Source organism: Nicotiana tomentosiformis, chromosome 10, assembly GCF_000390325.3.
Source record: "Nicotiana tomentosiformis chromosome 10, ASM39032v3, whole genome shotgun sequence".
Classification (NCBI taxonomy): domain Eukaryota; kingdom Viridiplantae; phylum Streptophyta; class Magnoliopsida; order Solanales; family Solanaceae; genus Nicotiana; species Nicotiana tomentosiformis.
The window spans coordinates 44,019,423-44,031,973 of NC_090821.1; positions in this window are offsets into that span (position 1 = coordinate 44,019,423).

Below are 12,551 nucleotides of genomic sequence, written 5' to 3' on the forward strand. Positions count from 1 at the left end.
TATGTTAATTTCTGAAGGCTAAAACTTCATACCAAACATGCTGAAGTTTTGTAGTATAATGAAGTTTTTTAGTTCATTTGCTAGAATTTTAGACTAAATATGCTTAAGTTTTTGTCTTGCAGTATGTAATTTTCTAATAAAAGTTTTGTTCATTTTCCCAACACTTGACACTAAACATGCTGAAGTTTTCATTCTGCAGGATGAATTCAATTTGCCTTGTTATTACTTTCAATGGGAGGTGAACTTTTGATTACAAATACTTGGATCATGATACAAAACTTGTTTTGCTTAATAAACAAGTATCATTCAATTCTTTCCTGAAGAAAAATTGTAAAGTTACAAATTTTGATTCAACCAAATATTTACTAAACATATGGTTTGATATCAAAATAAATACAAGTAAAGGGATGCTTGTAACTTCAGATAAAGAACTCAGAACATGTATACATTTGCTAACAACTGATTCAGCCTTCAAGAATTATCATTTTGTCGTCAAAAGAATACAACTACTTTATGACTGTATAGCTACATCAAAATCTGCAACATTCAAACCATCTCTTGCATATACAATAGATTCAGAACAACTTGCTAATTATCAACATGAACTAGAAACTAGCTAATAATGGATGTAGACAATGTGCGACAACCTTCTAACATTACAGCTGCTTCAAAATATGGAATGCTGCAAGAATTACCTGCCGCTATAATAGATTAATACCACTTTGGTGAGGCCCAAGAAGAAGAAGGACAACTAATAATACAAATAGATAACCAACACACAATCCAACAAAGTTTTTTGTTATCTCTTGCAATGATAAGCAACAACGAAGATGAAGAAAATATAGAAATTATACCGATAACATCAGATACAATTGAAGAAATTGTTGAAACTTCTACTGCTTCTAAGAAATCAAGAAAAAGAGTGAGGAGAAAGCTGAAAGAATCTCCACCATGTAAAATACTTAGGCACAATGCATTGCCTGAGGAAGTAAAAGTAGGATCAGTTTTTGAGAACAAGAAGAGTGTGACTAAATTTTTCTGCAGCTTGGAGATAAACCAAAAAGTTGAATTCACCGTTGTTAGATCATGTTCAAAGAGATATGAGCTGAAACGCATCGTGGAGAAATGTGGTTGAAATGTACATGCTACCAGAATAAAAAATTCAACACTTTTCAGGGTGATAAAATTTCATAACAACCATGAATGCTCAGTTGATGCAAGAAAATAAAACCAGAAGCATGCTACATCAAATTTTATAAGTGAGCAAATTTTAGAACATGTTCGGGATAAAAAGATTGACGTTACACCATCCTTTGTACAAAGTGAAATGAAAAAGAAATTTGGAATTGACATTGGATATCACAAGGCATGGAGCGCAATTCAAAAAGCTATTGCTTGCATAAGAGGAACACCGGAAGAGAACTACTAGATTCTTCCTTTGTACCTACACATGATGGTGCATAGAAACCAAGAGACGTACACTAGTATAAAGAGAGATGAACAGAATCGGTAAGCAAAAGAATAGTAACCATCAGTTTGAAGTTTGCAATGTTCCTATTTTAAAACTTCACACCTTATGATTTGTTTTTTTGTGCTTCACATGTACAGGTTTGCTTACATATTCTTTGCTCATGTGACATCAATAGCTGGTTGGTGTTAGTGTAGGCCCGTGATTGCAGTTGATGCAACATTTTTAAAGTCAAAATATCATGGCGTTCTATTTGTTGTTGTATCAAAGGATGCAAACAATCAAATCTTTCCTCTATCTTTTGGTGTAGCAGATTCAGAAAATAATTATGCATATATTTGGTTCTTTGGGGTAATGAGAAAAACAATTGAAGTCCGCCGTGAACTGGTTTTCTTATCAGATAGAAACCAATCAATCACAAATGGGATTAGACAAATTTATCCTGAAGCTCACCATGGTATCTGCCTCTATCACTTTGAGAAGAATTTAAAGCAAAGACATGCAAAAAATACGGTTATAAATCTTCTCCAAAGCGCTGCAAGGTCATACAGACATGAAGATTTTAATCAGTTAATGTCCCAAATCAAAAGTGTTGACAAGAAAATATACAATTACATAATGGAAGAGCCGCAAGAGAGATGGGATCGATCGTGGTTCCCACGTCGATGTTATGATATGCTGACAATAAACATGGTAGAATCAATAAATTCAGTATTACTAAAAGCGAGAGAGATGCATGTTTTAAGAATTCTAGATTTCATCCAAGAAAAGTTGGGAGAGTGATTTTACGATCGAAGAAAAAAAGCACATGAAACTTTTCACAAAGTATCAATATGGCCAGAAGAATAGATGAATAAGAAGATGGAATTGGCTTGCAAAATGTTTGTAAGTATATTTATTAACTTCAGAATTTACCAATGCATAATCACTTCAGCTTTTAATGTTTGTTGCAGTGATTTACTGCTTACATATACAAAACTTCATACTTTTTCTTTTTGAAGCAATAATACACTAATATAGCTTTTTACCTTTTTATTCCTTCTTAAGTGTTCAACCTTTATTCAATGTTGTTTAGAATAAATAATGAAGGAATGAAATTCATTGTGGACTTAAAGAAGAGAACTTGTGACTGCTTGGAATTTCAACTTGATAAATTGCCTTGTCCACACGCAATTGCTACTATCAATAAGAGATATTTGCAGAAATCTGATTACTGCTCAAAATGGTATCCAAGGGAAACATGGTTCAAAACATACGAAGGACATGTGAATATTGTGGGTGTACTGACCCGGCCGGTCGTTTTGAGTATTACAGCCATGTTCCCCCATTTACTGCTCAATATATGCTTTAAAGTTATTATATGACTTGCCGAGGTAATTGGTTCGGGTCCGGTGAGGTTTTGAAATGAATTGAGACACTTAGTCTCCAAGATAAAACTTAAGTTGAAAAGGTTGATCGGATATTTACTTATGTGTAAATGACCCCGAAATAGAATTTTAATAATTTTAATAGCTCCGTATGGTATTTTGGAACTAGGAGCGTGTCCAAAAAAATATTTGAAAGTCCGTAGTTAAATTAGGCTTGAAATGGCGAAAGTAGGAAATTTAAGTTTGGAAGTTTGACCGGGGAGTTGAATTTTTGATATAGGGGTTGGAATCTAGTTATGGAAATTTTCTTAGGTCCGTTATATCATTTATGACTTGTGTGCAAAATTTGAGGTCAATCGGACTTGATTTGATAAGTTTCAGCATCAAATGTAAAAGTTGGAATTTGTTAGTTTCATTAGGCTTGAATTGGGGTATGATTCATATTTTTAGCGTTGTTTGATGTGATTTGAGGCCTCAATTAAATCCGTAATATGGTTTGAGACTTGTTGATATGTTCAGACGGAGTCTCGAGGGGCTCGGGTGAGTTTCAGAGTGGTTTCTGTCCATTTCTAGGCCATATTTAACTGTTGGATTTTGGTTACAGCAGTGTACATCGCAGAAATTTCTGCTGCACATGATTGGCTTTGGAAGCTTATATCTCGTAATCTATAAGAAAATTTTTCATGATCCAAAAATAAAAGTTGTAGCCCTCTGTATTTAGTTTTCATAAATTTAAACCGTTTGGCAGTTGGAGTTGGGTACCAAAATTTATGGCTGATACACTAGAGGCTATTGGGGAAGAGTTTGGTGTTTTGAGCATAAACATGTAATGATCCAAAGGTTCATTTTTAGTTCTATAGATCAAAATTCGATTTCGAGACTTCCGGGAGTTTGATAATGAATTATAGAAATGATCGGGAATGTTTGGTCTAATTTCATCAAGTCGCGATTAGGTTTTTAGAGCGAAATATGAGTTAATTGTTTAATGAGCGAAATTGGTATCGCATTGAAAAAATGAGCTCGAAATTGAGTTTCGATTAAATAACTAGGTTCGTATTATTATTTGTGACTCATAGGAACAAGAATCGTCGAATTCCGAGTTCGTATGATGGAGTTAGAGCCTTTTTAGTGAATAAATAAATTACTGGTGGAAGCAGGTTCTGGTGCGGACCTTTAGTGATGGGAAATGGACTTTTAGAGACGGGAAATGGACTTTTAGCGATTAGATTAGTGTTTTTATTGAGCAGTTTTGTTGTTTTAGCTCATTGCAATATTTTTGTGCATAAGAACACGGGTTGAGGCAAAATTTGAGCGAGAATTCACGGAAAAACTTGAGGTAAGTCCTTTGTGATCATTGTTAGTCAATAATATTGAATTATTATTGAGTATTCCGACTAGATTACGTGTTTTTGAGGTGTAATTCGAGAAATTGGGCCTAGGGATTTGAAAATAAGATTTAAGATTTGGAGGTCGAGTTGATGTAGGAATTTGGTAAATTTGATATGGTTGGACTCGTGGCTGAATGGGCGATCATATTTTGTAACTTTTGTCGAGTTGCGAGATGTGAGCCCCACGAGCGATTTTTGAGTTAATTTTTGGATTTTGTTGGAAAATTATTATTTTCACATAGAATTAATTCCATTAATTTGTATTGACTAAATGAAATTAATTGTGACTAGACACGAGACTTTCGGAGGCCAATTCGTGAGGCAAAGGCAAAGCGGAGTAAAGAATTACACATTTTGAGGAAAGTAACATTTCTAAACTTGGTTCTGAGGGTATAAATCCCTAAATTTTATGTTATATCAATTGTTTGGAGGTGACACGCACGCTAAGTGAAAGGCGTGTGGGCGTGCACCGTAGAAATTGTGATTTAATTGATTTCATGGAGTTGCATAATTAAATAAATATCATTATCCACATATCCTCCACGGGTTAGAGAAATTGAGTTGAGACTCATATTGAAAATCATGTCCAGGTTACATGCCGATATTTTGGGACACACATGGGTCGTGTTGCTGTGGAATTATTTTTTTTAATTGTAATTTTGTACTCAGTTACATCCATCATTTGTATATCATATCTTAGACTCTGTTGTCATTCATTGATACATCATATAATCATATCGGGTTGATTTTCATTTCATTAAGAGTCCGAGAGACTGGAGATTTTGAGTGATATTTATGGGATCAAGTTGCACGTTGCAGCATATTTTATTTATTTATTCTTGGAGCTGGCTTATTATAGCGCTTGGGCTGAAGGAGCCCCTCCGGAGTCTGCAACCTCCACAGTGAGCAGTTTCTTTATATTAGGGATGGAGTTTCCTAGGCATGGAGTTGCCTTATTTCTTTATATTAGGGATGGAGTTCCCTAGGCATGGAGTTGCCTTATTTATTTATATTAGGGATGGAGTTCCATAGGCATGGAGTTGCCCTATTTATTTATATTGGGATGGAGTACCCTTGTGCTTGATTGGCCTTGTACAGTATTGAGTGACTGATTGCAAGTTGATACATATATATCTGGGATGGAGTTTCCTGGGCTGGACTGGCCATATACAGTACTGAGTGATTGAGTATTCTGAGAGTGTGAGTACACGAGGTTTCCATTGTGGCACATCACATACAACATATATTTTGGCATGTAGATATAGAGATGTCATATTCCTCATATCATGTAAAATTTATCTATTTTACCTGTACTGAGTTTTACTGAATTTAACTGTTGAACTGAAAAGTATGCCTATATTTTTGTACTATTATTTTTGTACTAGACTGTACCTGTTGAGCTTGTCACTACTTTCACCCCAAAGGTTAGTCTTGTTACTTATTAAGTTGGTTGTACTCATACTATACCATGCACCTCGTGTGCAGATCTAGGTACTTTCGGATATGGTCGTTGCCAGATTTGAGGATTTATCTGTTGGAGACTATCAAGGTAGCTGCTTGGCATCCACAGCCCTTGATTCTCTTTTCTTTCAGTTATTGTACTATTATATATTTTCATACATTGTTCTCATCAGTCAGACTTTGTTATTATTTAGATGCTCATGTACTCAGTGACATCGAGTTTTGGGAGTGTATTTATATCAGTATATGTGAGGGTTTTCTATTAAATTTATATATTATGTTTTCAAACTTAAGAGAAATTGTAGTTTATTGAGATTGTCGGCTTGCCTAGTATTGAGATAGGCGCTATCACGGCATGCAGATTTTGGGTCGCGACAAATTGGTATCAGAGCTCTAGGTTACATAGGCCTTACGAGTCCTGAGCAGGTTTAATAGAGTCTTGCAGATCGATACGGAGACGTCTGTACTTATGTTCGAGAGGCTGTCAAACCCTTAGGAAAATTTCACTTTCTTGTATTCTATCGTGCGAAATTGATTTAGCTTGAAACATAACTCTTTGAATTCCTTCCACACATTTGTGTATTCATGTGAGCGCTCGGTATCAGTTGTGCATCACCGACTTGTGATTCTATGAACGAGGTTCGTGATATGTATGTTGTATTTTGGTGATAGGCCATTCTGGAGGACTTGAGGCTAGGGTTAGGCCGCAGCTTAATCTCGGTAACATTTGGATGCATATGTACGGTAGTGTCCCTATGAGTGGAATTTATAGCTCGATGAGCGGTTGAATGGCTATATGATAAGTATGATGTGATTTCGGGATGTGTTCAAATGGGTTGACTGTGACGAATAAAGTTTACTTATGACTCAAGAGCTTGTTATTGTGTACTTGATTTCTGTCTTGATTTGACGTATAGTCTCGAGTTGTGAGTGTATTGAAGGATCTTTCACGTTGTTAAATTATGGGAGAAATTGAATTCTCATGTCTTGTCAATGAGTTTGTACTCAAGAGGGTTAAGCGATTACATAGTAGTTGTGGCTGTAAAAGGGTATAGAAAGATGTCAATTTGAGGCCGAGTAGGCGGGGTATCATATGCGGGGTAATTTACGGATGTGTTATCCTTATAATGTTGAGTGGAGAGTTTCTTTTCTACCAACAGAGTGTATGTGTTGAGATTTGAATTTGAATTTGGTTGAGAAAGTTGACTTGACTGTCACGAGAATGAAGGCGAGCTTAGCAAATGAATTGAGGTATTTTATGGTTTATGTTACCTGAGCTTGTGAAGAATTTTTGTTGAATTGACTGCAGTATTATGGCAGTAATAGAGTATGGATATTGTAAGTTATGGAATGTTTTGTTCTATGGCTTTGAGCCATGTGGGGGAGCCTGCTATTGACGATTTGATTTCATGAGTATGTGTTATACTGGTTTCAGTTTGAGGAATACATGTGAATCGTTTATGACTTCCAGAGATTGAAATCGGGGATGACTCGAGTAAAGAAATTCCTGGATACGGGTTATATTTCACTTTATGAGTATATGAAAATTATGGAATGATCGAGTTGTTATTGTTGGATGTAGTACGCACGAAGTATGAATTTGATTGGTGGTGTTAAGGCAGGGTTACTTCTTTGGGGGTTGTTGTGCTAATGGGGCTTGTGCCTTTCGGCCCTTTTGGGCGGTGCAATTTAGATTTGAGCAAAGTAGGTGACTCTTGAGAAAGTTCTAATGGGTTCGAGAATTATATATAGCAATTGAGAATGTTTCCGGACTTGTGTATGGATAAAATCTGAGATTTCCATTTGAAGGTACCGGGACTTGCGGTAATTTTATATGACTATGGATTCTACATTTCAGTATAAGAAAGGAAAGAGGAACATTTTTAAATTCACATAAGGTATTTTCAGAGTGAGTGTTACGACTGTGGTATTTATGGGGTAATTATGACGTGGTGAGACTTTACAGATATTTTGGTGGCAATATTCTTGGGTTTGGTGACCTACGTGGCTTGGTCGAGTTAGAGGGATTTAGTTATGATAGCTTAGTTATGTGCAAATGGATTTCAAAGTATTCTTGATGGTTTCTACCATGGTTTGAGCCGGATATTTTCTACCGGTGTGGGGAATATGTTGTGTATTGTGATTTTCATCTGGAAACAAGCAAGAGAAAGGTTTCTAATTAATAGGGTATGTAATTTGCTGATGACTCAGAGTTTATAATGAGATTCACGTGTTTTTCACATGATAGATGTGGTGTGTTCTGCGAGATTTAGATTTAGATGTACAAGGTGACAATTCATTCTTGAAAGGAAGATCATGAATTTTGAACAGAATGGTCAGTTTCAGATATTTAGATGAATGTTATAACTGCTCGGTAATCCCTGAGAAGGGTGCACATTTCAAAAGGCACATTATGTTTTAACTTACGGATGTTCATTAGTATTGTGGTACTCACTTGGTTGATAGACTGATGATATTCAAATTATTGTTATGTGGCATGAAAGAATTATGAAATTATTCCTCGTGGGATGATTGTGCATGAAAGATGTGTTAGTCATTTGAGTATTGGGGTTGTGATCAGTTACGGTGGTTCATGCGTTCTATGAATTTGAGGGACTAGTAGTTCTCATAAGCAAATTGTTTCGGGGCCGCAGACTATGAAGATGTGGCCAAGTTAACTAGATAATAGTACGTGTTATGTTTAAGTCATTGAGGACTTTTCAGAGGGCTATTTATCCATGCTCGGAATGCATTTAGGCTATAATATGCCTAGAATTGTCTGTTAAGCTTTAAGCTATGATGTTTCTCATATCTATAACATTGCGTGAGCTATTTGAGCCGTGTTTGAGGCTACATAGGGGTTACAATCCCTGAACGAACTTGATAAATGCCTCAGTGCTGAAAGATTTTCGGTTTGAGCTATGATAGCACACTTTGTACATGCCTACACTTTAGCATGTCATTATACCAGTCCAGGAACATGAGAATCTTATCTCTCTTATCATATACCTGTTTAAATGCTCCAATGTGATATGTTTGGACTGGAGGCCTGGGATGATACCGGACGGATTATACTATAGCACATGAGTTGTCCGTGTAGGTGATGTTAATGTGAGCTCTAGGAGAATTGGTTACCGTTATTATATTCGTGTGTCTTGGTTCTACTATATATGATAAGCTCATAGCATTGCGGTTGTGGTGGTGCTTGTTGAACTTGCAAAGCGGTTCTCTTATTTGAGATATTTTCCATTTTTGGTACACAGATTGTGCAGTTGTGGCTTGACTTATATGGGTATGGAATGTCTATAGAATAGTTGTCTTTTATAATATAAGGCCATTGGACCTAGAATGGGTACTATCAGGTTTGATTACAGCGTGTTGGAAGAATAATTTAGAATTCGGCTTAAACAATTGGCTATGGTACCTGTTGAATGAGGGAAAGCTCCGTGACCTGCTGATCTGGTGAGTGGTTGTGAGTTCCTATATGTTTCTTTCATTATCGGTAGTGTTTGAAGGTTTTGTAATGAGGTTATGTGGAATGTGGGGTTTAATAGTAGTACTTGGTTGGTTTGGAGTAGTTACTATGATCGGGAATGGTGTTGCGAGCATGCGAGTTGTGTAGTATGTTATGTAATTATATTTGGGGTTATGGTTATGTCTTGATACAGTTTGTTCAAACTTATACAATGTGTAAATGTGGGATTCGGGTCTTGAAAAGAAATTCTAAATGCTGAAAATTTAATTCTAAGGTTTGTGGGCTAAGGTTCAATTAATGATCCTCAATTATGTTGTGTTGTCAGTCCTATCTGGAATATGGTGGCATGGGATCACCCCCGGGTATGTGCATGGTAAGGTGGGGCAGTGATTTAAAGGCTTAGGAATAACTCTTGGCACATTCGAGGACGAACACATGCTTAAGTGGGGGAGAATGTTGTCGGGCCAGTCGTTTTGAGTATTACAGCCCTGTTCCCCCATTTACCGCTCAATGTATGCTTTATCGTTGTTATATGACTTGTCGGGGTAATTGGTTCGGATCCGGTGAGGTTTTGAAATGAATTGAGACACTTAGTCTCCAAGATGAAACTTATATTGAAAAGGTTGACCATATGTTTACTTATATGTAAACGACCCCGGAATAGAATTTTGATGATTTACATAGCTCTGTATGGTGATTTTGAAATTAGGAGCGTGTCCGGAAAATTATTTGGATGCCCGTAGTTAAATTAGGCTTGAAATGGCGAAAGTAGGAAATTTAAGTTGGGAAATTTGACCGTGGAGTTGACTATTTGATATCGCGGTCAGAATCCAATTCTAAAAATTTTCATAGGTCTGTTATGTCATTTATGAATTGTGTGCAAAATTTAAGGTCAATCGGACTTAATTTGATAGGTTTCGGCATCGAATGTAAAAGTTGGAATTTGTTAGTTTCATTAGGATTGAATTGGGGTATCATTCGTGTTTTTAGCATTGTTTGATGTGATTTGAGGCCTCGACTAAGTCCGTAATATGTTTTGAGACTTGTTGTTATGTTGGGACGGGGTCCCGAGGGGCTCAGGTGAGTTTAAGAGTGGTTTCGGACCATTTCTAGGCCATTTTTAACTACTGGTTTTTGGCTACAGTAATGTGCATCGCAGGAATTTCTGCTGCACATGACTGGCTTTGGAAGCTTATATCTCGTAATTTATAAGGAAATTTGCCATGATCCAAAAATGAAAGTTGTAGTCCTCTGTATTTAGTTTTCATAAATTTAAACCGTTTGGCAGTTGGAGTTGGGTACCAAAAGTTATGGCTGATACATTACAGGCTATCGAGGAAGAGTTTTTTGAAGAGTTTGGTGTTTTGAGCATAAACATGTAATGATCCAAAGGTCCATTTTTAGTTCTAGAGATCAAAATTCAATTTCAAGACTTCCAGGAGTTTGATAATGAATTATAGGAATGATCTAGAATGTTTGGTCTAATTTCATCAAGTCACGATTGGGTTTTTAGCGCAAAGCATGAGTTAATTATTTAACGAGTGAAATTGGTATCGCATTGAGAAAATGAGCTCCGAATTGAGTTTCGATTGAACGACTAGGTTTGTATTATTATTTGTGTCTCGTAGGAACAAGAACCGTCGAATTTCAATTTCGTATGATGGAGTTAGAGCCTTTTTAGTGAATAAATAAATTGCCGGTGCAAGTAGGTTCTGGTGCGGACCTTTAGTCACGGGAAATGGACTTTTAGCGACAAGATTAGTGTATTTATTGAGCATTTTTGTTTTTAGCTCATTTCAACATTTTTGGGCAAAAGAACACGGGTTGAGGCGAAGTTTTAGCGAGAATTCATGGGAAACCTTGAGGTAAGTCCCTTTTGATCATTGTTATTCAATAATATTGAATTATCATTGAGTATTCCGACTAGATTATGTGTTTTGAGGTGTAATTTGAGAAATTGGGCCTAAGGATTTGAAAATAAGATTTGAGATTTGGAGGTCGAGTTGATGTCGGAATTTGGTAAAATTTGGTATGGTTGGACTCGTGGTTATATGAGCGTTCATATTTTGTAACTTTTGTCGGGTTCCGAGATGTGGGCCCCATGTGCGATTTTTGAATTAAATTTTGGATTTTGTTGAAAAATTAGTATTTTCACGTGAAATTAATTTCAATAATTTGTATTGACTGAATCGAATTAATTGTGACTAGATACGAGGCTTTTGGAGGCCAATTCATGAGGCAAAGGCATAGCGGAGTAAAGAATTACACGGTTTGAGGTAAGTAACATTTCTAAACTTGGTTATGAGGGTATAAATCCCTGAATTTTGTGTTATATCAATTGTTTGGAGGTGACGCGCACGCTAAGTGACGAGCGTACACTGTAGAAATTGTGATTTAATTGATTCTGTGGAGTTTCATAATTAAATAAATGTCATTATCCACATATCCTCCACGTGTTAGAGAAATCGAGCTGAGATTCATATTGAAAATCATGTTCAGGCTACGTGCTGATATTTTGGGACCCACATGGGTCGTGTTGCTGTGGAATTGTTTGTTTAAATTAAAATTTTCTACTCGGCTACATCTATCATTTGCATATCATATCTCAGTTTTTGTTGTCATTCATTAACACATCATATCAGCATGTCAGGTTGATTTTCATGTCATTGAGAGCCCGAGAGACTGGAGATTTTGAGTGATATTTATGGAATCGGGCTGCACGTCGCAACATATTTTATTTATTTATTCCTGAATCAGGCTTATTATAGTGCTTCGGCTGAAGGAGTCCCTCCGGAGTCTGCACCTCCCCCCTCCCTCCCCCACACACACACAGTGAGCACAATTTCTCTATATTAGGGATGGAGTTCCCTAAGCATGGAGTTGCCTTATTTCTTTATATTAGGGATGGAGTTCCCTAGTCATGGAGTTGCCTTATTTATTTATATTTGGGATGGAGTTCTCTAGGCATGGAGTTGCCTTATCTATTTATATTTGGGATGGAGTTCCCTAGGCATGGAATTGCCTTATTTATTTATATTGGGATGGAGTTCCCTTGGGCTTGATTGGCCTTGTACAGTACTGAGTGACTGATTGTCAGTTGATATATATATATATATATATATATCTGAGATGGAGTTCCCTAGGCTGGATTGGCCATATACAGTACTGAGTAATTGAGTATTCTGAGAGTGTGAGTACACGAGGTTTCCATTGTGGTACATCACATACAACATATATTTTGGCATGTAGATATAGAGATGTCATATTCCTCATATCATGCAGAATTTATCTATTTTACCTGTACTAAGTTTTACTGAGTTTAATTGTTGAACTGGAAAGCATGCCTACATTTTGGTACTATTATTTTTGTACTAGACTGTGCCTGTTAAGCA